We start from the raw sequence: 27,877 nt of genomic DNA on the forward strand, positions 1-27,877 counted from the left end.
TAATATTTCTCTTATCAATAATATGTCAGAATCTGTAAAAAAATGTAAATAATCTTTTAATTTGGAAACATTTATTTAAAGATATTGACTAATCTGAAAATAAAGGTGATGATTTTAAAGAGATGTGCACTACTTTATACAATTTTTTTTTTTCCATCCCCTATAAAGCCTATCTCTATAATAGCTGCCTGTTTAGAGGGGTCATCTACAAGTTTCTAAAACCATTTGGTAACTTGCTCTGATCAGCATATTCCTGATAGGTCTAGGATTGGTATAGGGTAGTAGGGGTGAAGGTGAGGAATCTCTCAGTCTTGCTGAGCTCTGAAGGAAGCTTGTTGTTGTTATTTGTATTAGCTCATAGAAAACAGATATAAAATAAAATATATCAAGTTAAATATAAGGTAGGCTTATTAATGTTCTTATTTGGCACAACATCTTGTTATCCTTTATTTATGTACTCCATTTATTCTCGACATCTAACTGGTTCATTAAAATCTGAAATGATTAGGATGAGTAACAGAGGTACTCTAGTAAAGGAGATTCTTGAAATTTGACTACCTGTGAACCAAATGTGGAGATTTCACTGACTTACGCTTTCAGGGTATAATGAGAAAAAATGCGTCTTGGGGAAAAAAAAAATGAAAATATGCCAGTACCTATCTTATCATGACAAAACTAAAGAGATTTCTACTTTTCAGGTTTTACTGTTTCCTTGAAAATAAATAGACCCTTACTATTATAGAAAATCAAATAATAATAATACTTGAAGACTAAACAATTCTTCACTTTGATATCAAAACAGAAAATCTCATCTATGGTGGTCAAATCCTAGAGTCATAGGTGCTCAGAACTCAAAGGGACTTTGAAGGCCAATTTATTCTACCCCTCTGGCAGAGATTTGGTTCAGTGCTACATAACTATATACACTATTTTCTCAGTGCATTTGTGCCCTTTCCTTACCTCATTCTTCCCTCATCTAAACCAGAATAATGTTCTCAAGTTTCAAACAGGTTTTGTGATATAATGATTTTGCTCCTTACTAATATAAAGGAACATTTTGTATTTATTTTAAGTTCATCAGAAGGTCATTAGCGTCTCCTTTGTCCTGGTGGGACAAACCAAACATCTTCTAGTCTTTGTCGAATAAGCTAGTATTATCACATTCTAGCACTGCTTTTTGTCTGCTTTTTATAAGTTTGCACATATAAATCCTTAAAAACCAAAGAGAAGAATCAATCAGTACTCCAGTTATCAGGGATGAATACATTTGTCTTTAAAAGAGCTCTGCATTTGGGGGGGTGCCAGGTGGCTCAGTGTTAAAGCCTCTGCCTTTGGCTCAGGTCATGATCCCAGGGTCCTGGGATCAAGCCCCTGCAAGGGGATCTCTGCTCAGCAGGGAGCCTGCTTCCTCCTCTCTCTCTATCTGCCTGCTTCTCTGCCTAATTGTGATCTCTGCCTGTCAAATAAATAAATACAATCTTTAAAAAAAATAAAAAATAAAAGAGCTCTACATTTGGGATACATAATTTGAATTAGCATTGTATGGATATTATGGTTCAAATAGTCAAAGAAGAATAAAACCAAAATCCACACTATAAAATTTTATCCTGACACTGTATATTCTAATAACTATAGACTCTGAAATGAGCTTAGATATGAAACCCCACACAATGAAGCTGATATTGAATTGGTGTAATACATGTTAGAAGATGTGACAACTAATTATAACTTTCTGGTTGTATTGTCTAAAGAAAATTTAGCAACCACCATCGACTTCCAGACTTTTTAAACATTTCTCAAACTGCTAAATTTGACAAGGCATTACTCTGCTGACCGTGTACAGTAAATAACCAAAAGCATGGAATGTATCATTGGAGAACCTACTGTTGATGAAATCATCATGATTTTTATAGCTTAGCTCACTTTTACAAGCAGAAGTGCTGTAAGGGTCAAAGCCCTGTTTCATGTCATATGGCAATTGAACAAAGCTGCACACCCACCATGAGACACTGAGGTGGCCAGCTGGCATGGTGGCGGCTCTGCAATATTGTTTTGCCCACCCACACAGTGTGTTTTAAACCAGTAAATAAAGAACACAACAGTAGCTTTTAAAATTACCAACTATAAGCAATTAACTCATTAGATAAAAGATTGATAATTAAAAAAGAGAGAAATTGCACATGAATCTTAAATATACGAGGAATAAGCCCTTTCCAAATGCAATGAACAGGGCAGAAAAAATAATCTCTTAAAATGCTCTATGAGACAATACAGTTTGCTACTTTCAAGTTTCAGCCAAGAAACTGTAGATCAGAACTAGATTTAACTTCTAGTTTTAGCCATAATATTAATATGTAATACACTGTAGGATACATTCAGTACCTTTCTTGGCATTCTAAAAAGCAAGCACTCCATGAAGTAGAATAGACTATATATTATGTGGTCTGACATAGAACACCTATGTCATACTCCAATTTCAGAATCTCACACAAGGATCTGACCATCTGATAAATGAAAGCTAGTGGGGTAGCTAGAATGATTTAAATAGTTAGGGCCACTCTTGTTGACAGTTTTACTTGTTTAAAACACAATCTTAATTCCAGTTGCAATGTTTTCTAAATTGATTAGCAGATGCATTAGGTATTATCTTTATTCTTTGAATAATAATATAACTAAATTAAAAAATATATTTTAACTAAAATAGTAAATGTGGGTTGAAAGAAAACTTGCTTTGGATTACAACAGGGATGGGTCAAATATCCCCATTTGGGCTATATACTTGTTATGAATAAAGTTTCTAAATAACTTCACAGGTAAGATATAATAAAAAAAATATACCGTTTGTCTCTTTGTCTAAAGAACTCTGGTGTTCTACAACTTTAAGTTTCATTTACTCTATCATTCTTTTTTAGCAGCCTTTGTTTATTTTTTATTTGTGGGGTATCTTATGCACATCTCTGCATGATATTTCTGTTGGCTTACTTTGTAAACTATCTGCAAGTGTTTTGAAATAAGCTAGAAACTGCGATTCCTATTAATGCATGTGATTACTAAGATAAAAGATAAGAGAAAATATTATTTTTAAGTGGGCCAGATTCAGCTATAAGAGTAAATTATTATTGATTCTTTCATCCCTCTGCTTTGAGATTTTATAGATAACCATAGGGCCCAGTGAAATTAAAAAGTTTCAAAGATTCACTTGATAGTGATTTTTTTTTTCCCTACAGTCTTTGTCAGTCTGACCCCACTTCTTCAGGGCCTCAAATAATCATTTTAGATTTTTAAAAAATCAATAACAATAACCAAGCAAAAATGCAAATTCTCATGATTAAAAAAAAAAAAAGAGGATGAAGCCAATTTGTTTTTTTATTAATGCATTCTGATTACAGTGAACGTGTTAACATGATTTCTGGTGATCAAATTCCCTTTTAACCACACAAAATGCTCTGGCTTCTTTCCAAGTGTGGCCTAGATTCTGGATTTCCACAGTTAGGAGCTTTGGGATTTGTCTTTGCCTATTATAGGTAGAGAAACGGGAAAAAGGGAAATGGAATTCTAGGTGACATGATTTTAGGAACCAAATAATGGATTGAAATGGCCATTTTGTAAAAAAAGGCACTGGCTGATGAGATTAATATTAGTAACAGGACAAGAAGGTGGTATCTAGAAATTTTCCTGAAGAAAGGTTCACAGGGAGCTAGAGATTCTGTGTTTTGCTACTGAAGAGTTTATAGAGAATATTCTTGAATATATAAAATTTGGATAGGTAATCAAAAGCAAAACAGAAGAACTGAGATATTAAGTACAAAAGAGGGAAAATCACAAGACTACAACAAGCTGAGATGAAAGGCAGACTTGATATAGAAGAAAAAGACCTGGTGGTCAGCCCAGGGATGCACTGAACCACACACAACTCAGAGCAAACCTAAAGGCCAGGCTTCTAAGGAAGGCCCGGTGTGACTGAATCCTTTGTTGTCATTTCAACAGTCTTCTCTGCCTAAGCACCAAGAGTAGACTCCATCTCAAGGAACCCTTTCTTTGCTTATCGGTCAGAAGTGAACGCAACTATTCAAGTTTCATCATGAGATTTCCGCAAGTCAGTCACATTTTCACGTTTCGTTTCTAATTCTAGTTCTCTTGTTGTTTCTACCACGTCTGCTTTTACTTCCTTCACTTAGGTCTTGAACCCCTCAAAGTCATCCATGAGGTTGGAATCAACTTCTTCTAAACTCCTATGAGTATTGATATTTTGGCCTCTTCCCAACTCCAAATGTTCTTAATGGTATCTGGAATGACAACTCCTTTCCAGAAGATTTTCAATTTATTTTTCCCAGATCCATCAGAGAATCATTCCATGGCAGCTATAGTCTTAACAAAATGTTTCTCTTCAATATTAAGAATGAAAGTCTAGTTTACCCTTTGTTCCATGGGTTACAGAATGGAGGTTGTTTTCACGGGCATGAAAACATTGTACATCTTCTTGTACATCTCACTGTACATCTTCTCTAAAGCTCTTGGGTGACTATGTGCATTGTCAATGAACAGTCAATCATATTTTCATAAGATTTTTTGTTTGTTTTGTTTTGTTTTCTGAGAAGTAGGCCTCAACAGTGAGTTTAACCAATTTTGTAAACCATGTTGTAAACAGATGTGCTATCCTCCAGGTTTTGTTTTTCCATTTATAGAGCACAGGCAGAGTAGATTTAGCACAATTCTTAAGGGCCCTAGGATTTGCAGCATGGTAGGTGAGCCCTAGCTTCAACTTCTTTTCACCAGCTGCATTTGTCCCATAAGTCAGCCCTCCTTTGAATCTTTGAAGCCAGGCATTGGCTTCTCCTTTCCAGCTAGGACAGCATAGGTGGTATCTTCTTCCTATGGAAGGTTACATGACATTGAAAATCTATTGTTTGGTGTAGCCATCTTCATTAATGATCTTAACTAGATGCCCTAGATAACTTGCTGCAGCTTTTACCTAGGGGATCTAGTTAAGATCATTAACTCTGGAATCCCAGAACTGATGCACTTTTAAGAAAACTGCTATGTGGATAACTTAAGCATTTTTATATGATTTGGAAAACAACTGACACATCTTTACTAATCAAGTCCCACTTTCAATGTTATCTCTGTCCCACCCTCATTGCTCAGCTGTACAATAGTCACTTATCTACCTTGTTTCATATATCTGTCTCATAATCATCTGCCAAAGTTTTTGTTGCAAAAAAATCTTTATGATTAAATACACAATGGAAAGATGATTAGACATTTATAGAATTTGAAATGTTAAAAATTAACACATAATGTAGTGTGATAAGAAGGGTACTTTTATGCTATACAGACAGCTTCTTTGCTTTTTTCATTTCCTTTCATCTATTAGCTTCATACTTTACTTCTGCAGCTTCCTCACTTCTCTTGGCCTTCATAGAAATGAAGAGAGTTTTCTGGATTAGGCTTTGGCTTAAGGAAATGTTGTGGCTGGTTTGATCTTCTATCCAAACCACTAAAACTTTCTCCATATCAGCATAAGGCTGTTTTGCATTTTTATTATTCTTGTGTTCACTGGAGTAGCACTTTTAATTTCCTTCAGGAACTTTCTCTTTGCATTCACAACTTGACTATTTGGTGCAAGAGGCCTAGCTTTCAAACTATCTTGGCTTTCAACATGTTTTCCTCAGTAAGCTTAATCATTTCTAGCTTTTGATTTAAAGGGAGTGGGGTAAAAAATCTTTCTTTTGCTTTAATACTTTAGAAGCCATTGTAGGATTATTAGCTGGCCTAATTTCAAAATTGTTATGTCTCAGGGAATAGGGAGGCCCAAAGAGAAGGAGAAAAATGGGGGAATAATCAGTTGGTGGAACAGTCAGGACACATAAAACATAAGGTCCACAGTCTGATATGGGTATCATTCATGGTACTCCCAAAATATTATAATAATAACAACTCAAATCACTGATCGCAGATCATAACAAATATAATAATGAGAAAGTTATAAATAGTATGAAAATTACCATGCTGTGGTAAAGGGAACAAATGTTGGAAAAAATGGTGCCAAAAGACCTGTTTAATGCAGGGTTGCCACAAAAACTTTAATTTATAAAAACACGATATCTACAAAGTGCAATGAAGTGAAGGTCAATAAAACAAAGCATGCCTATACATCACTGGGATGAGGTATCATCATCTGGAAGTTTTACATATAAAGATAAATACTAAGGCATTTTAAATTCTTAAAATTCCATGTCAATAAAATCTGTAGAGTGAAGGAGAGGATCCCTATATGAATATCACCAGCCAAAGAATTGCTTAGATAGATTGCAAGTTTTCTATATATTTTTCATTTAAACGACTCAGTGAAAGGTGCCATAAATTGATTGGATTTAATGGTATTGTTTTAAAACTCCCCTTTCCTACTACTCTAGTGGAAGCAAAGAGCACATTTTTTAACTGTATAACATTTGAAACTGGGCATTTTTTTCTTCATTTTGTGATACATATCCTTAAGTGGTTTAAAACAATCATTAGTTCTGAGTTATGTCTTGTATATATAAAGAGTAAACTATTCTTTCACTGTAGTAGTTTCCAAATATCATTTTATAAATGACAAACTATCTAGTTAACAAAAGAAACTAGAGTCATTAATAAAGAAAACTGCTTTTCTGGAAACCCAAACATCTGAACAACTAAGCTCTGAATAGAAATAAGCAATTTAAAATTTTATGATAAGACAAATATGTTACTGGGGCACCACAGGAGGTACATATTTTGCACTTAATTTTTCCCCTGGGAGGGGGAATCTCCTTGAAGAGGGAATCCATCAGTCTGGGACACAAACTGGGGAAGAGAGAAGACAGAAAAAATGTTCTTCCTCATTTAGGAGTGGGGGTTGCAAGAAGATCTCATAGCTATTACAGAAAGAGGCTGTCCCTAAATAAAAATTCTGATATTCTCCAATCTATGTTTTCTAAATTCCTGGATTGATTGATTGATTGATTGATCTATGTAAATTCCTGGGTATACTTGCAGGATGTTTTTGCCAGGGAAGTACATGGGTTACTTTTTGCCTTGAAGCATACAGGATAGTTTCGCATAGATGCTTTTAAGTAATTGTGAATGAGCTAATCAAAATCTTAGAAGTACAAAACAAAATCTATAAAAGTAAGGGAAGTTATCTCCCCCTTCATTTACTTCTTCTCGTCAGCCTCCAACAATCTGTATTGAACTCAAGAGACAAAAATGTTATTAAATAGACTTAAACATTAATTACAGAAAAAAATGAAGCTGGTATATATAATCCATAAAGCCATTCATCGCATAGCATATAATTATAAGAACACTGATTATAAAAATATTTTCATTGTCTGAAAACTTATAATTGCAATTATATATTGCTCATCTGGTCAACTGACTGAAACGATATGATAAACACAACATTTACTTGATAATAAACTTCTGGTAAATAGTTTATATTTTCCCACAGTTATAAAAGAAAATTATTACTTAAATAAGGAGTTATTTAAGACATATTTTTTAAAAGCTCACAAGTGATTATAATTCTGTTTTTATCTGTTCCTTTTAGTTGTTTAAATGTAGATTTAGGAAATGTTTATACCTCAAGCCATATATATATATATATATTTTTTTTTTCATATTCTGTTTTAGGTGTAGTTAGGTTTCCCCTCTGGCATGACATGGTGGCTTCTGGGAATAAAAGTTTTAGATTTTCAAAGAAGATAAAAATAGTTAATTATTTAATTTGACAGTTTATTCCTATAAGTCTAACTCTATTAATCTTTTAGTTATAATATTTTTTAAGGAACTGAGATTTAATAAACAAATATGATGATCCAAATGTTTTATAATTTTAGGAACAATCCCAAAGAAATAATGCAAGTGAAGTTAGTTAGAATAATTCTTTTTCAAACTAATAATATTATAAAACTATCCTACCATATCTTTTTATTGTTTTGTAACAATGCATCTTTCAAAATTTCACAAAAATAAAGCTTCTAGAGATGGTAGTGGCAATGATATTTCCGCTACTGATGATAACTAACATGATTTTCCAAGTAATGGAAGTTAAAACATCACTGAAATAATAGCAGCATCTTGTTATAGTCTTACTGAGGGACATAATTCTCAGGAGTCTATAATATACATACAGTCATAAATATCATTACAATTTGGATAATTCAAAGAACATAACAGTGAGCACTTTACATTTTATTATTCATTATTCAATATAGAGTCTCATTAAAATGCTCTGGGTTCTATATATCAGAGCATCCTGCATTTAAATGATAAGGCCTAACCATTAGGCTTTATACTTCTCATTCACTCAGCCATCTGATGAAGTCAGCTTCCCTAGGAAGGAGTGTCCTTAAGAGTTGGCTCACTGCAGCTGAGACAGATCCTGAGGTTGCTGATGAGTAGAGGGTGTTGGCTGACTCTCCTCTTTGCTATTATTCTCTTCGCCATTCCCTAAAAAGTCCTCCCTAGAATTGAGATTCACGCAGTAAATTGACACTTCTATCACAAGGGTGCTAGGTAACAATATGGAGTATAAGAAGTGGTCAGATTTTGGATACAGTGTGGAGGTGGGGCTGGAAATTTTTCTTAATGGATTAAATGAGTGTAATAAGAAAAGTAGTTGTCAGGAAGAGTCCTAGATTAGATTTTTTTTTTTTTTTAATAGAGATTTCGTGTTGTATTTCAGCAACACTGCACTATTCAAAAATCAACTGTATTCCTTTTTAATCAAGAGAGAGGTGTTTTTTTTTTTTCTTTTCCCAGAGTTAATTCATGAAAAGTCAACAATTTTTCCAAAATAAGAGAGGGGTTGATTTGGAAGGTAGAAAAATGAAAGTTTTGTTTGGAGTGAGTTTAGTTTGAGCTATGCGTTAAACACCTCATGTGTATGTCAAGTATAGACTTAGATGTATGTGGTTAGTGAGGAGATTGGAGAAAGAAATGTAAATTTGGACATCTTCACTGTCATAGGATCAACAGGGGTGAGGATTAAGACAAAACAAGAAAGCCAAGGATGAAACCAACACTTAAGAGTTAATCTGACATTTAGATGCTGGAATGAGGAGGAGGATCCAGAAAGGAGACTAAAAAACTTTCCAGGAAAATGACAGAGAACAAAATAGGGAGCCAAATGAAGATGTTTCACGTTTGAAAGATAGAGACAAAGATGTTTCTAAATCGTTCAATCTGATTTTTTTCCTGTTATGATGAAAAAATCCCTCTTCCTTGATTAAAAAGGAATACAGTTGATTTTTGAATAGTGCAGTGTTGCTGAAATACAACATGAGATCTCTATAAAAACAAATGACTAAGCAATAGTCATCAGCTTTCACAAAGTTATATTTAAATATAAAGATCCTTCTGCAAGTGAACTATAAATTAACTTTGATGTAAAAGAGAAAGTTTAATATGCTTAACTCTAATGATTGCCCAGAAAAATATTCCAAATCCAGTCAAAATGTATTCTCCTAAATACACAAAAGCTGTGTTCACTGCATAAGTTACTGCTTGGTCAGTAGCTAATTTTATAGGCTGTCTTGCTTATGAAGGAATTGTTTTGTAATAGCATAACAAAAAACTAATGATAGCTTAGGTTTTTCTTTTGTGATTTCCTGTTGTGTTAACTGTCTATGCAAAACCGAATATCAAAACAAAACTTGTAGATATATTTAGATGAATTTTAAAATAACGAATTATTTTAAAGATTTCTTACATCAAAGTGATAATTAACATAAAACCCACTTGAGACACATTAAAATAAATTAAGCTTTGTGGTAAACATATTAAATAACTGCCCATTCAGCCCTTGGGCAAATTTTGTAATGCAGTTTTATCATAGTATAAAATTAGTATTGTCAATTAGTATTGTCTTAGTTATACTGACAATTGAATAGTAGTCTACATTTGGGTCAATAACTTTAAATGTGACCCTAACTTATGATAAAAAAATAATGAAAAACTACTTTGGCCATTTAAGAAAAAAAAAAAAAAACTTTACCTGTATATTGCTTACTGTTCATTGGTTTGTTTTCCTTCAATGAATATCTTCAAGTACATAACTGAAGTTAACATTCAAGTATATAACTGAAGTTAACATGTTGATATGTGGATTTTACACTCTCAAAATTTACTTTTTAAAAATCCCCATATAAAATTAAATTTTCTAATTCTTCTCTTTCAGTAACATAATATTTATTGAAAAGAAGTCTTTGTTATGAGGAACAGCGTTATATGTTAATTACTATATGACCACATGTGCCCTGGAAAAAATTTTCAAATTAAAATATTTATTTAGGTAAGCCAAAATTATATTTGGGTACATTCAATCAGACTAACGTTTGTTTCTGGGGGAAATACTTGTTTAAGTTTCAATTTGTTAAAGGTTGTTTCAATCACAGCATTGTTTACTTTTAAGACATTGAGGACAGTATGAAATTTTTGTAATTTACAAAGATATATTACAAGCTAAAATACAGTTTACCCATGAAATAATCTCGGCATGATTGGAATTTATTTTAAATCATATAAACGATGAAATTCTGCCATAACTGTACAAAATGTGGGGTCACGGTATTGCAAGGTAACAAAAAACAATCATTTTTTAGTTGCCCTTCCATTTACTATGTGGTTAAAAAAAAATAGGGAAAATCTTGTCATTTATTTGTTTTATTTATTAGGCCAAGCAGGAAAAGGACTGATGTTTCAATGTATACATCCTACACTGAACTAAGGAAGACGGAAATGATCACCAGACAACTATCTTACACTTCCTTCTACTGTCCCCATCACCACCAAGAAGAAATCAGCTTTTACTCACCTTGCCCCTTTTTGAGAATTTGGGCTGGCCAGAGAGTTGGACTTATTCACCAATACCACATAATCTGTATTTTGACATTGTGGGTGTTTTACAGTAATTTGAAATATTATCTAGTCAACAGTCTTTATTTATACATAAGCAAATGCTTCAAACAAACTCCCTGAGTTATTCTTTGATATTAACCTTTGATATTAACATCATCTTGCTTATTGCCAAGGTCTATTCAGTTGATCAGACTGACTAGTTGATTATATTATTCCCTTCTAGTTGCTTTCTAGAGTGTTTAATTAATGAGAATGGTCTTTCCAGCAAAAGAACTGCCTTTCCAACAAGAATGCAAAAGGAGTAATTGTACTTCTGTAAGGAAAATTCTAAACACATTGTGTATGTTTATTTTTTAATCATTCATAGAAACTGTAAAACTTCATTTATTAAAACTGTGTTTTGTTAAAAAGCAAATATTAGAGCTCCATCACATTCCACAATTTATTTCTACATTTACTTTTTCTCCAACATATACTGAGATTATGGTAGCTCATGAAGATACACTTATGAATGATCACAGCCTTTTTGCCCAACTGCTTAGTCTTGTGGAGTGAAAACAAAGAAAAATTCTAAGAAGTGTGATAAAAGCTGTAAAGGAATACTCACAGTCCTCATTTAGTACCACCAAAAAGAGAGTAGATATGAATGTAGAACAAGCTTAAATATGTTTGAAAAAAACTTTCAAAATTAAAACCTGAGATATGATAAAATAGATTTAATAATTTGATGTTCTTAAAAAATAATAATAATTTGATGTTCTTTTTAAAGTGACCACTCATGCTAAAACAGCCATTCTTTTAAAGACTGGTGAAAGAGAATTCATACTACCATTACTAAAATCATATTAAGGAAGAGAGAGCAAGATATCAGGAGAAAATTATTGTAATTAATTTTCATCGATATATAAGGCTCTAGAATACTTACACTAGGGATTTGTAAGACATACAAGCTGCAATGTCATAATGAAAATATGATTACATTTTATATATTACTGTAGGGAAGAAAAAATATTGTTTAAAATGAAGTTAGCCCTCAAGCACAATTGTTTAATTTCATCATGGGTTTGGATGCCAGGCAAGGCTTTATTGCCATATTAGCAAGCATTATCTTTGGTATGTTTTTCTACCAAGTCCTTTTTAACATTTCTGTGGGAGATAAAAATAAAGATTATCAGAGTTCTTTTAGTGCCTTTATCCATTGATATCACTATATCCAATCCCAAGAAGATTGATTGATTCAATTGATTGATATCATCCATCTTTATAACCAATCCCAAGAAGAAAATGACAGAAATTTTACAAAAAACAACATTGCAGTGCTTTGAGATATTACACAGTACAAACTAGAAAGCATCACCCTCAAAGTCTCTCCGTCTTTTGTTAAAATTCTACCAGATTCTAGCCATTAAAACAACAAACAGAGGTGAATAAGAGTCTCCAAAGTACTGAAACTAGAGATAATTCCACTCTTTTCAAGATTTCCCATGCCTCAAAGTTCAAATTTGATATATATTTGAGGAAAAAATCTTGAGAAAAGCATTCAACATGCACTCAATTTAAATCGTTTTGAACACAATGCTTCTGGATTATCTACATGTGTTCCTCTTTAAGAGTTGCATTCTTTTTCTCGAAATATTTATTTTATTCTATCTTAATTTGTTCCACTTAAATTATTAAATTATACCATGTGCCACACAACATTTCCTAATATAATTTTAGTAAAGTCTACTGATAAAGCTTTTAAATCATTAAATGAACAATTCTCAGTTTTCTTGGAAACTTGCCTCCTTATAATACATAACACTTTGTAATTCCTTCTTACAACTCTCCACCAATTTATGTACAAGTCTTCTACCTTCTTGACTGCCCTTTCCCATTCATTGTCTGTTGATTTCCTTCCTCTTCTAATCTTATAAATATTTGTATTTCCTGAAGTTTTGTGCTTTGCCCTCTACTTGTCTCTATGCTTTCTCTCTGAGCCATTTTGTCTGCTCCTTATATTTTCAGTATATTTCAAATATGTCAAGCTGTTAAATCTATAATCTTAACTAAGCCTTCTCCCTTAAAATCTTCAAATGCTGTATAACTTGACTAGAAGTTCAAATATTATATATTATAACATGGTTTGAAAGAGAATTCTCAATTTCTAATTTGATTTCCAACTTATTTTGTTTATGTCTTATTTCCATTCTATATTAATTGAAAGATGTTCTCGGGGTGCGTGGGTAGCTCAGTGGGTTAAAGCCTCTGCCTTTGGCTCAGGTCATGGTTCCAGGGTCCTGGGATCAAGCCTTGCATCAGGCTCTCTGCTCAGCAGGGAGCCTGTTTCCCTTCCTCTCTCTCTGCCTGCCTCTCTGCCTACTTGTGATCTCTGTCTGTCAAATAAATAAATAAATAAAATCTTAAAAAAAAAAAGAAAGATGTTCTCAAGAGATAAAATTAAAAGTATAGCATGGAAAGAGAAAGATCTTGCTCTAAAGAGAATGTACTTTGTGCACACTTGAGTCAAACCCAGTGAAACCTCATTTCTTTTAATCATTAGTCAATAACTGAATTGCCAAAATAACTTTTTGTAGTTATTGTCTTTAAAGAATAATTTTTCATTGTGTTCTTTATTGTATATTTGAGATATATGACTGATATAAACTCTATATATGTTTATTTTCAGGCAATTATATTAAAAGAGGAAAGTCTTTAAAATGATACAGTAGTTTCATTTTTCTAAATGGTTTCTTAATGAACTGTCATAAGAATAAATGAGGTTAATTCACATATTGCATTTACAACTAGATGTTGATATAAGTTTTCCTAAACATGAGTATTTTTCAAACAAGTGGTAAAAACCAAGTCATATATAAAGACACTTTTAGAACTACTTGATTTTATAGTGTATTGGAGATATTCTTTATAGGCAGGTGAACTATCATTACTCATTGGAGGATATCCTCTGAATATAGATGCTTACTTACTAAAAATTACTGATTCATTAACCCAGAGCTATGTAATTGAAACAAATACTTTTGAAACAGCTGAAGACTCTCTAAGAAAGTTGGGAACATTTTGAATTTCATTGTTTTGTGCCATATATATTTTTTTATTATTTTGGCTGGCCCAGAATTAGTTTTCAGAATCTTTTAAATATGTTAATTGTTTGATTACTGACTCTTGTGTGAAAAAAAAAAAAAGCAACGTTGGTGTGTTTCTGACTTCAATTAAGTCCATCAGATCAACACTGGAGAATTTATTCTCATGTAGTTCAACCTAGGAAAAAGCATAAGCTAATTTCGAAGTTTATTTCTTTATGAAAACCAGTTTGTTCCAAAGGCAATTCATCTGGAGATACTAATATGCCATTTTCCTTCTATTAACCTACATGTTTTTTCCTTGAGAGTAGACATTCAGAAATGACCTAGTGGTTATATTTCAGTATGTAGTGGTAGAATGGTATTGGCATATGATATGTTTATACTATGAGAGTAAAATAATAAATACCACTTAAATCCATTATCTATTGAGAGAAGATACACCATTTCATTATAATTATTATCAATTTAGAACAGATGCAATAAGTTGAAAGAGATGTTTATAATAGCTCAAAATCTTAAAATAGTTAAAATCTGTGTAGACTAAAATACAATAAAAGTTTCATAAAATCTCATTGAGCAAGAAGCCAGAAAAGAATGCCCTTCTGTTCTTTAGTTTGTGTTTTTTTAAAAAATCATTGATATGTTTACTATAATATCTTAAAGAGACATTCAATAATATCCAAAAAGAGATAGAGAGGGAGATACTAAAGGACACGCATATCAGTGATAGTGAAGAGACTTAAGTCAAAGTTCTTTTGTTTTTAGTGAAGTGTGACTGATCTAAAATATCCTATGAGTTTCTGTTGCACAGCATAGTGAGTCAACATGTTTATACATTACAAAGTGATCCCCACAATAATTCTAGTTATCATCTGTCACCATACCAAATTATTACCATTCCAGTTATTTTAACAGAGACTTTATATAAAGAATGGTTAAATACCCATTGAAAAATTAGGACAAATAGAAACTAAGGTATTATTTTAGAAACAATTAATAGGAAACAGATATCACCCCTTGAAGTAGGACAACAAGAGGAAGAGATTGGGATTACTAAAACCTTCCAAGTTTGAAAAAGGGTCCTCCTAAGCTGAACTTCAATGTTCCAGGGGTACTATTTGTCTGGTGCTATATCTCAGAGCTTAGAAGAGGGGCTTTAAGGATGAGGAGGGACACTGGCCACTTCACGCCAATGTAATTAAGAGGTCACAAGTGCAAGTATTGGAAAAATTCCCAAAGGTTGCAACTGTAATGAACCTGCTATTGCTGACATGAAGAACCAAGGCTGCGTGTCATTAATGGGAGTGGGAAGTCTAAAGAAGCAAAGAGAAAGAAACTATTTCTTTCTCTTCCAGGCTCCCAATCTTCCCTCTGCTGGCAGAGCCCAATAGGAAATAAGCTTACAAAGCAGAACTGTAGTTTGCAGAGTTCTAGCCCCCATATCACAAATCACTATGTAGAATGATGGGTTACAAGTGAAGAAAACTAGCTTAATAACTTGCAAAACTGAACACTAATGATGGCAATATTTTGGAAGTGAATTTTTAAATTGTGAAATCAAATTGAAACCACAAGTTTTGCTGACCTGCTCTAAAACTTAAAGAGGACATACTATGCTGAAATTTGAAAAATATCCAAAGAAGTTGCTGAACTGATTCTCAACTAAGTTCTTTTGAAAGATATAATGAATTTGAACCTCACCAAAGGAAAAGAAAAAAATATTAGCAAAACTGTAAAAAAATAATATTCATACTTGTCTGCCCTCCAATTCACATATATAAAGTAGAAAGGTCATGCCTATGATAAAAGATGGCTAAATGAGTTAAAGAAAAGGACAACTTTGTAATCTCACTATCAGAACACAAGAGTCAGATTTCTCAGCAGCTGTGTACAATGTATGTTTATGGTCCCTGGGAGAGTATCTTGTGCTTAGTTATGTTTATAAAGAGCAAACTTCTGTTTGATACAACATAACCAACTATTTATTCCCCCCAAAATTCCTTGAAATCTTATCTAGATTTGTACAAAATATATTTGATGTTTGTATTAAAATTAGAACCTAGAAAGGCAGTCAAATTATTTATAACCTATGAGCATGTCTTCTACATGTCTCTTTTCTTTTTTTAGGAGGCGAACTATCACAGACTTTTTTTTTTTAACTAAAAATTATGGTCATTAGTTTCAGGTGAAAGAAAACTGGAAGAGAGAAAGAATGATAATTTCTGCAGAGAATATTTTTTTTTTCAGAGCTCATCTTTATGCTGAAAGGTTCATAGCTTATTTTAATTTATTATTTTTCTAGAAAGACAGAATGTGATAGAGAGAGGCTGATTGGAGGAAGGGGCAGTGAAAGAGAGAGAATCTCAAGCATCTTCCACTCTCAGCACAGAGCCTGACGTGGGGCTGGACATGGGGATCAACCTCACTACCCTGAGATCATGACCTGAGTCAAAACCAAGAGTTGGACACTTAACTAAGCCATTCATTTACCCCAAAAGGTTCATAGCTTATACTACATTTATCTCTAATGGGAAGTTACCAGTGTAAAAATAAGTAACCATTGCTAGTTTGATCTATTATAACTACGTGTGTGTGCACACACACACACACACTCACACACTTAGGAAATATAAAAGGTATATATCCAATTCAATTTACCTTTTATTAGTATGCAAAATTATATGTAAATTTATTATACTATAATATATATATACATATATATAAATTTTGTTGCACAGTAATATAAATCTAGAAGAGCCATTTAAATAATTATTTGATTCGGGGCACCTGGGTGGCTCAGTGGGTTAAAGCCTCTGCCTTCAGCTCAGGTCATGATCCCAGGGTCCTGGGATCGAGCCCTGCATCGGGCTCTCTGCTGAGAGAGCTTCCTCCTCTCTCTCTGCCTGCATCTCCACGTACTTGTGATCTCTGCCTGTCAAATAAATAAATAAAATCTCTAAAGTTGGAAAAGAGAAGGAGGATTCTTCTTAAAATAAATAAATAAATAAATATTTGATTATAAGTCTTTAAAACATGGCTAACATTTATTGAGTGCCTTCTAAGTATCCAGAGCTACTCTAGGTGTTATAGAAACATAGGTGAAGAAACATAAAGACTAATTCATGCCCTCATGTAGAAATAGTCAACAAGCATATAGTCTGTTACATGGTAATAAATTATATGATGAGATATAAAGTAGGAAAGAATTTAGAAACTGTTACTAAAGGGGATTGTTATTATAACCTAAGGTAATAAAGGAAGAACTCACAGAGAAATTACCTTAGAATATAAACAGAAGGGAGAAAGAGATAGTGAATAACATTATCTAGGAACAACCATTCCGAAAGGGGAGAGAGTAAGTGCAAAAATTCTAAAACAGGTGCAAACCTGGAGTGTTCAAGTAATTCCAAGACTGATGTAACAAGATGTAAGGGTTGTGAGAAACAAAACAAGAGGTCATATAAATAAGGAGAGTCATATGATATGGAGACTTGTAGATACTGGCCTGGCAACGGTAATCCATGTGAGTCATAGCAAAATCAGCATTAACTCTGGCTATACAACATCAGCTTAAAGCCACATTTCTTCACATTTCACATTTCTTCCACATAACTAACTCCCTTAATTGATTTCTAAAATAAGCATTGAGGTCTTCATATAGCAATTATGGGAGGGAGGACAAATCAAAATTATTTCTGAGTTTAGCCTGAAATGAAGAGAAATAATAGCTCAGGTTAAATGGCTTTTTAGGTTAAATGGAGTGGAAATCTCTGTGACATATATAAGTTGAGCCAATTGTATCAAGCAATAAATCATAGAAATACCAGTTAACAATTATCTTTGCGTTAAATTAACCTCCATACTTTCTTCTCTTAGTCATTTCCCATCCTCCCACTTTCCTTTTTAGAAAAGTTCTAGAAGTAATTTTATAAAAGTAATAAACAAGTTTTATCCAACTCAATTTCAGTAAAAGAGAAAAAAATCATCAATAATATCTTAAAGCTTGAATGTGTAACTTACTTAAAAAAAAAAAAAAACAACATTTGCCCACTTATATTTTTTGGGAAAAATGTGTATAAATTAATTACTGAATAATTAGGGAGAAAGGACAAATCTCCATTACAGATAAATTTTTAGAGATAAATTTAAACCTTTCTTAAAGAACATAGAAGATTTTAATAAATAGAAATACAAAGCATACTGAGGAATGGGACAATATTATCAATTATTTCAATGTTAATATAAAGGCAACAGAATTTTCACTTGGACATTTTGAAAAACTCTGCATCTTAAAATTTAAAGGAAAGGCTAACAATAGATGGATTTCTAAAACTTAGATAAATATCAGAGAAGGTAATTGATCTATTATTTATGAAGATGTAAATGCTATTATAATAAGTCTTAAAACACTATAATAGAAACATAGATATGCCAATGGAATAGGTCCAGATTTATATGGAAACTTGACAACATTAACATTGAATGGCAAATTAATAATGAAAGGTTGGATGGGCTAATTGGGTGATGAATATTAAGAAGTTTACTTGTCGTATTTAGCACTAGGTGTTATATATAAGTGATGAATCACTAAAATTTACTTCTGAAATCAATATTATACTAGATGTTAACTAACTAGAATTTAAAGAAAATATTGAAAAAAAGAATAATAAGTAGAATTATGTAAACTAGCTCACACTATAAAAAATGAAATATTTCCTAATACAACATATAAACTCAGAATCATGGTGGATAAAAGCTTAAGTCTGAAAAGTAAAGTTTTGCAGTATATCTTTTTGAATCAGAGATTGGAAAATACTTCTTTTTAAAAAAAAAAATTCACATAGTACATACTAAGCAAAAAAACAAAGAAAAGATAGAATTGATTAATTTGTTTTAATATACACAAACATTTTATTTTTTCAAGATTTTATTTACTTACTTGAGATAGAAAGAGAGCATAGGTGGGGGCGGGTGCAGAGAGAGAAACAGGCTCACACTGAGCAGGAACACCGGCACAATCAGATCCCAGGGCCCTGAAAGAAATCATGACATGAGCTGAAGGCAGACACTTAGCTGACTAAGCCAACCATGGCCCCTATAGACACAAATATTTTAAACAATTAAAACCAATTTTATAAAATCTCTGAGAAAAAGAGAGAGAGAATACTTTCTAACTGATTTTTTGACAATAGTACTTGATACAAAACCATATAAACAGTACAAAAAAAAAAAGAATAGATTGACACCTCGAAAAAAGAGAAAATAGAATGACATCTCTAATAAACATAGATACAAAAGTCCTCAACAATGTATTAGCAAATCAAAATCATCATTACATAAGTAATTATATATCATGACCAAGTGAGATTTATTTCAAGTTTAAAAAGCTGGTTTAATATTTAAAAATTAATCAATATAATTAACAGGCTAATTAAAAATATAATCATATTAGTGGGTACAGAATAAATATTTGACATAAGCCAATAATCATTAAGGTTAAAAACTCTTACTGCGTTAAGAATGAGAGGAACTATGTCAGCTTGATAAAGAGCATCTACAGAAAACTTATACCTAACTTCATAATAGTGAAAGACTGAATGTGTTCCTTTTATGATCTGGAAGAAATCAAGTATATTTGTTCTCACCACTCTTATTCAGCATAGCATCAGAAGTTCTAACCAATATGATAAGAAAAAAATAGAAGGGATACAGAGTTGAAAGAAATATATGAAACAGTCCATAATTTTAGATGATTGCTTATATAGAAAATCCCAACAAATCTACCAAAAAAACCTCCTGGACCTAATAAGCTAGTTCAGCAATTTTGCAGGATGCAAAGACACAGATGGATCAATCACATTCCTGCATAGAAATAATTAACATGTGGAAACCAAAATTCAAAACATAATACTATTTATAATCATGCTGAAAAACATAAAATACTTATATACCTAACAAAACTTGTATAGAATCTGTACAATGGGTCTTTTTAAATGGTGATGAAAAAAATAAAACAAGACCAAAATAAATGGAGAGAAATATTGGAAGACTCAACCTAGTACAGATGTTACTTCTCCCTAAAATGATTTAAAGCCTTATGTAATCCATATAAAAATCCAGTAAGGCTTTTTTTTTAATTTTATTTATTTATTTGACAGAGAGAGATCACAAGGAGGCAGAGAGGCAGGCAGAGAGAGAGGAGGAAGCAGGCTCCTTGCTGAGCAGAGAGCCCGATGTGGGACTCGATCCCAGGACCCTGAGATCATGACCTGAGCCGAAGGCAGCAGCTTAACCCACTGAGCCACCCAGGTGCCCCCAGTAAGGCTTTTTTTGTTGACATAGACAAACTTATCCTAAAACTAAAATAGAAAGACATAGACTCTAGAATAGATTTAAAATACTGAAGAATAAATGGTAGGGAGGGTTACTCTACCTCGTATGAGGCCTGTTACATCGGCACTGAAACAAGGTAAGTGTGGTAGAAGGATATTGTGGTAGAGAGAAAGATACTTGGATTGTTCCAAAAAAAAAAAAAAAAAAAAAAAAAAAGAAACCTGAAAAAAAAAAAAAAAAAAAAAAAAAAAAAAAAAAGGGAATCCTGAAATAGAGGCACATAAATATGCTCAACTGATTTTTGATAAAGAAGAAAAGGCAATCTGATCGAAAAAGGTTACCCTTTTCAACAAACAGTGCTAGAACTGTAGCTCTCCTCAGCCCCTGGGGGGAAAAAAAAGAATCTTGATTCAGATCATGACCTTTATATAAAACACAATTCTAACTAAAATAAATTTTGGCAAGGATGGAAGAAAGGGAAACCCTCTCACACTATTGGTGGGAATGCAAAGTGATGCAAACACTCTGAAAAACAGTATGGAGTTTCCTCAAAAAGTTAAACATATAACTACTCTATGATCCAGCAATTACACTACTAGGTACCAACCCAAAGGATACAAAAATACTGACTCAAAGGGATACATGCACCCTGATGTTTATAGCAGCATTATCAATAATAGCCAACTAATGGAAGGAGCCCAAATATCCAATGACTAATGAAAGAATAAGGAAGAGGTGGTGTGTGTGTGTGTGTGTATAAACACACACACACATATATACATACATACACACACACTATGGAAGAGATGATATATATAGAGAGAGGTGAGATTATATATACATATGAAGAGAGAGAGAGAGAGATTTGTACAAATACACACACACACACACACACACAGGAATATTACACAGCCATAGAAAGGAATGAAATCTTGCCATTCACAATAATGTGGATGAAACTAAAGTATATTATAGTAAGCAAAATAAGTCAATCAGAGAAAGATGAATACCATATAAGTTCACTCATATGCAGCATTTCAGAAACAACACAGATAAACATGTTGGGGGAGAGAGAGGCAAACCATAAAAGAGCCTCTTAACTAGAGAAAACAAACTAGAGAGAAGGTTGCTGGAGGGGAGGTAGGGGGAGGGAAAGAGTTAACTGGATGATACCTATTAAGGAAAGTACTTGTGAGGAGTATCAGGTGTTATTTTTACATGGTGAATCACTAAATTCTACTCCTGAAACTAATACCATGCTATATATTCATTGGAATTTGAATAAAAACTTGAAACAAGCAAACAAAAAGACAAATACCATATGATTTTACTCATATGTAGAATTTAAGAAACAAAACAAATGAGCATGGTGGGGAGAAAAGAGAGGCAAACCAAGAAACAGGCTCTTAACTATAGAGAACAAACTGATGGTTACCAGAGAGGTGGGGATGGAGGGAAAGATTAAATAGGTGATGGGGGTTAAGGAGGGCACGTTTCACGATGAACACAGGTGTTGGATGTAAGTACTGAATCACTAAATTCTATACCTGAAACATATTACACTGTATGTTAGCTAACTAAAATTTAAATAAAAACTTGGGGGAAAACAAAACAAACAAACAAACAAAAATCTAGATTTATTCAGTATTTATTTATTTATTTATTTATTTATTTATTTTATTTATTTGAGAGAGACTGAGCATGAGTTCGGGTGGCAGGGGGAGGAGAGGAGCAGAGGAAGTGGAAAAAGCAGACTACCTATTGGGCAGAAGACACAGTGCAGGGATTAGTTCCAGAACCCTGAGATCATGACTTGAGGTGAAGTCAGATACTTAACCAACTAAAATGCCCAGAGACCCTGAATCCAGATTTATTTTTTTTTAATTTAATTTAATTTTTTCCATTTTCTAAGAATAATTTTTTATGTACCACACCCAGTGCTCCATGCAATATGTGCCCTCCTTCATATCCATCACCAGGCTCTCCCATCCCTCCACCCCTCTCCCTTCCAAAACCCTGTTTATTACTCAGAGTCCATAGACTCTTATGCTTCATCTTCCCCCACCAATTTCCCTCAATTTTTTCCTTTCCTTATCCTAATGTCTTCTATTTTATTCCTTATGTTCCACAAGTAAGTCAAACCATATGATAATTGACTTTCCCTGCTTGACTTATTTCACTTAGCATAATATCCTCCAGTACTGTCCATGTTGATGCAAAAGTTAGGTATTCATCCTTTCTGATGGAGGCATAATACTCCATTGTATATATGGATCATATCTTCTTTATCCATTCATCCACTGAAGGGCATCCTGACTCTTCCCACAGTTTGGCAATCGTGGCCATTGCTGCTACAAACATTGTAGTATAGACGGCCCTTCTTTTTTACTGTCTCTGTATCTTTGGATCTGCAATTGCAGTGTCATAGGTTATCTCTATTTTTAACTTCTTGGGGAATCTCCACACTGATTTCCAAAGTGGCTGCATCAACTTACATTAGCACCAACAGTGTAAGAGGGTACCTCTTTTCCCACATACTCTCCAACACTTGTTGTTTACTGTCTTGTTGATTTTGGCCATCCTAACTGTTGTAAGAGCATCTCAATGTGATTTTGATTTGAATCTCCCTGATGGCTAATCATGATGAACATTATTTCAGGTGACTCTCAGCCACTTGAATGTATTCTTTAGAGAAGTGTCTGTTCATGTCTTCTTTTTTGACGTGATAATCTGTTATTTGAATGTTGAGTTTGAGAAGTTCTTTACAGATCTGGATATCATCCCTTTGTCTGCAGTCTCCTTTTCAAATATCTTCTCCCATTCTGTGGGTTACCTCTTTGTTTTTTTTGACTGTTTCCTTTGTTGTGCAGAAGCTTTTGATCTTGGTAAGTCCCCAACGTTCACTTTGCTTTTGTTTCCTTTGCCTTTGGGGATATGTCTTTAAAGAAGTTGCTGTGGCCCATGTTGAAGAGATTACTGCCTATGTTCTCATCTAGGACTTTGAAGTCTTTTATCCATTCCAAATTTATCTGTGTATGGTGCAAGAGAATGGTCGAGTTTCATCTATACATAGCTGTCCTATTTTACTAGCACCATCTACTGAAGAGACTATCTTTTTTCCACAGTATATTTTTTCCTGCTTTGTCAAAGATTATTTGACCATAGAGTTGAGGCTCCATATCTGGACTCTGTTCCACTGGTCTAAGTGTCTGTTTTTGTGCCAGCACCATGCTGTCTTGGTGATCACAAGCTTTGTAATAAAGCTTGAAATCAGGCAGCATGATGCCCCTAGTTTTGTTTTATTTTTCAACACTTCCTTAACATTTAGGGTTCTTTTCTGGTTTCAAACAAATTTTAGGATTGTTTGTTTCAGCAATTTGAAAAATGCTGGTGGAATTTTGATGGAGATGGCATTGAAAGTATAGATTGCTCTAGGCAATATAGACATTTTATAATGTTTATTCTTCTGATCCGTGAGTATGGAATTATTTTCCATCTTTTTGTGTCTTCCTCAATTTCTTTCATGAGGGTTCTGTAATTCCTTGAGTACAAATCCTTTGCCTCTTTGGTTAGGTTTATTCCAAGGTGACTTTTTTTTTTTTTTTTAAGATTTTATTTATTTATTTGACAGAGATTATAAGTAGGCAGAGAGAGCAAGTTGGGTGGGGGGAGGGTCCTTGCTGAGCAGAGAGCCCGATGCAGGGTTCAATCCCAGGACCCCAAGATCTTGACCTGACCCAAGGCAGAGGTTTTACCCACTGAGACACCCAGATGCCCTATTCCAAGGTATCTTATGGTTATGGGTTCGATTCTCTAATTTCCCTTTCTATATTTTCATTGTTAGTGTATCAGAAAGCAACTGATTTCTGTGTATTTATTTTGTATCCTCCCACATTACTAAATTTTTGTATGAGTTCTAGTAGTTTGGGGATGGACTCCTTTGGGTTACCGTATAAAGTATTATGTCATCTGTGAAGAGAGAGTTTGACTTCTTCTTTATCAATTTGAATACCTTTTATTTCTTTGTTGTCTGATTGCTATTGCTAGGACTTCTAGTTCTATGTTGAACAGCAGTGGTGAGAATGCTCATCCTTGTCCTGATCCTGATCTTAGTAGGAAGGCTATCAGTTTTTCCCATTGAGAATGAGATTTGCTGTGGGTTTTTCATAGATAGATTATATGAAATTGGGGAATTTTCACTCTATCCCTATACTTTGAAGAATTTTGATCATGAATGGATGCTATATTCTGTCAAATGCATCAATTGCATTTTCTGCATCGATTGAGAGAATCATATGGTTCTTCTCTCTTCTCTTGTTGATTTGTTCTATCACATTGATTTATTTGCAAATGTTGAACCACCCTTGCATCGTATGGATAAATCCCATCTCATCATGGTGGATAATCCTTTTTTTTTCTTAATTAAATTTAATTTTTTTCAGTGTTCCAAAATTCATTGTTTATGTACCACACACAGTGCTCCATGCAATATGTGCCCTCATTGATACCTACCACTAGGCTCACCAAAACCCTCCTCCCCTCCAAAACTCTCAGGTGGTTTCTCAGAGTCCACAGTCTCTCATGGTTTGTCACCCCCTCTTATTTCCTCCAACTCACTTTTCCTCTCCATCTCCCAATGTCTTCCATGTTATTCCTTATACTCCACAAGTAAGTGAAACCATAAGGTAATTGACTCTCTCTGCTTGACTTATTTCACTAAGCATAATCTCTTTCAGTACCATCCATGTTGATACAAAAGTTGAATATTCATCCTTTCGGAAGTGGGATAATACTCCCTTGTATATATGGACCATATCTCCCTTATCCATTCATCTATTGAAGTGCATCTTGGTTATTTCCACAATTTGGCAAATGTGGACATTGCTGTTATGAACATTGGGGTACAGATGTCCCCTGATATGGACCCTCAACTCTATGGTCAAATAATCTTTGACAAAGCAGGAAAAAAATATGGAAAAAAAATGTGGAAAAAAAAGTCTCTTCAGTAAATGGTGCTGGGAAAATTGGACAGCTATGTATAGAAGAATGAAACTCGACCATTCTCTTACACTATCCACAAAGATAATCTCAAAATGGTTAAAGACCTCAACAGGAGGCAGGAATCTATCAAAATCCTAGAGGAGAACATAAGCTGTAACCTCTTCAACATGGGCCAAAGCAACTTCTTTCAAGACATAGCCCCAAAGGCAAAGGAAACAAAAGCAAAAGTGAACTTTTAGGACTTCATCAAGATCAAAAGCTTCTGCACAACAAAGGAAACAGTCAACAAAACAAAGAGGCAACCCACAGAATGGGAGAAGATATTCACAAATGACACTACAGACAAAGGAATGATAGCAAAGATCTATAAAAAATTCCTCAAATTCAACACCCCCAAAACAGATAATCATGTCAAAATATGGGCAGAAGACATGAACAGACACTTCTCTAAAGAAGACATACAAGTGACTAATAGACACCTAAAAAAAATGTTCATCATGATTAGCCATCAGGGAGATTCAAATCAAAATCACATTGAGATGCCACCTTATACCAGTTAGAATGGCCAAAACCAAAAAGACAATAAACAAGTGTTGGAGAGGATGTGGAGAAAGGGGAACCCTCTTACACTGTTGGTGAGGATGCAAGTTGACGCAGCCACTTTGGAAATCAGTGTGGAGATTACATAAAAAATTAAAAAATAGAGCTACCCTATGACCCTGCAATTGCACTACTGGGTATTTACCCCAGAGATACACATGTAGTGAAAAAATCTTTTTCATGTACTGTTGGATCCTATTAGCTATGATCTTGTTGAAAATCTTGGCATCCACATGCATCAGGGATATTGGTCTGAAATTCTCTTTTTTGATGGGTCTTTGCCTGGTTTGGGGATCAAGGTAATTTTTGCTTCATAGAAAGAATCTGGAAATTTTCATTCTGTTTCTATTTATTGAAACAGCTTCAGGAGAATAGGTATTATTTCTTCTTTGAATGTTTGGTAGAATCCCCCAGGGAATCCGTCAGGTCCTGGACTCTTGTGTTTTGGGAGGTTTTTGATCACTGCTTCAATCTCATTACTACTAATTGGTCTATTCAGGTTGTCAATTTCTTCCTGTTTCAGTCTTGGAAGTTTATAGGTTTCCAGGAATGCATCCATTTCCTCTAAGTTTGCTTAACTTATTGGCATATAACTGTTGATAATAATTTCTGATGATTGTTTCTTTTTCCTGGTGTTAGTAATGATCTCTCCCTTTTCATTCATAATTTTATTAATTTGGGCTTTTTCTTTTCTTTTGGATTAGTTTAACCAGTGGTTTATCAATCTTATTAATTCTTTCAAAGAATCAGCTTCTAGTTTCATTGATGTGTTCTGCTGTATGTCTAGTTCTAACTCATTGATGTCTGCTCTTTTCTTATTTCCCCTCTTGTCCATGGGGTTGGCTTAATTTGTTGTTGATTTTCTAGCTCTTTAAAGTATAAAGAGAGTTGGTATACTTGGGATTTTTTCAATTTTTCATAATGAGGATGGATGGCCCTCTTAGGACCATCTTTGCCACATCTCAAAGGTATTGGACTAATGTGTCCTCATTCTCATTGGTTTCCATGAATTTTTTGAGTTCTTCTTTGATTTCCTGGTTGATCCAGACATACTTGAGCAGAATGGTCTTTAGCTTCCAAGTGTTTGAATTCCTTCCAAGATTTATCCTGTGATTGAGATCTAGTTTCAAAGCATTGTGGTCTGAGAATATGTAGGGAATAATATCAATCTTTTGGTACCAGTTGGGCCCTGATTTGTGAACCAGTATGTGTTCTATTCTGGAGAAAATTCCATGTGAACTTGGGAAGAGTGAGTATTCTGTTGTTTTAGGGTAGAATGTTCTGTATATATCTATGAGGTCCATCTGGTCCAATGTGTCATTCAAAGCTATTGCTTCTTTGTTGATTTTCTGCTTCGATGATCTGTCTATTGCTGAGAGTGGTGTGTTAAGATCCCTTAGAATTGGGGTGCCTGGTTGGCTCAGTGGGTTAAGCCTCTGCCTTTGGCTCAGAACATGATCTCAGTGTCCTGGGATCAAGCCCCACATTGGGCTTTCTGCTCAGCAGGGAGCCTGCTTCCCCTTCTCTCTCTGCCCACCTCTCTGCCTACTTGTCATCTCTCTCTCTCTCTCTGTCTGTCTGTCAAATAAATAAAATCTTAAGAAAAAAAGATCCCCTACCAAAAAAAAAAAAAAATCTCCTGATGCATTCATATTAATATGACTCTTAGTTTTGATTAACAGTTGGCTTATGAAGTTGGCTGCTCCCATATTGGGGGCACAAATATTTACAATTGTTAGATCTTCTTGGTGGATAGAGACTTTAAGAATGATATAGTATCCTTTTGTATCTCTGACTACAGTCTTTACGTTAAAATCTAATTTATCTGATATGAGAATCCACCCTAGCTTTCTCTCAAGGTCCATTGGTGTGAAAGATCCTTCTCCATTCCTTCACTTTCAGTCTGGATTTAGCTTTAGGTTCCAAATGGTTCTCTTGTAGACAGTATAGGAATGGGCCCTGTCATTTTATTC

Source organism: Mustela nigripes, chromosome 1, assembly GCF_022355385.1.
Source record: "Mustela nigripes isolate SB6536 chromosome 1, MUSNIG.SB6536, whole genome shotgun sequence".
Taxonomy (NCBI): domain Eukaryota; kingdom Metazoa; phylum Chordata; class Mammalia; order Carnivora; family Mustelidae; genus Mustela; species Mustela nigripes.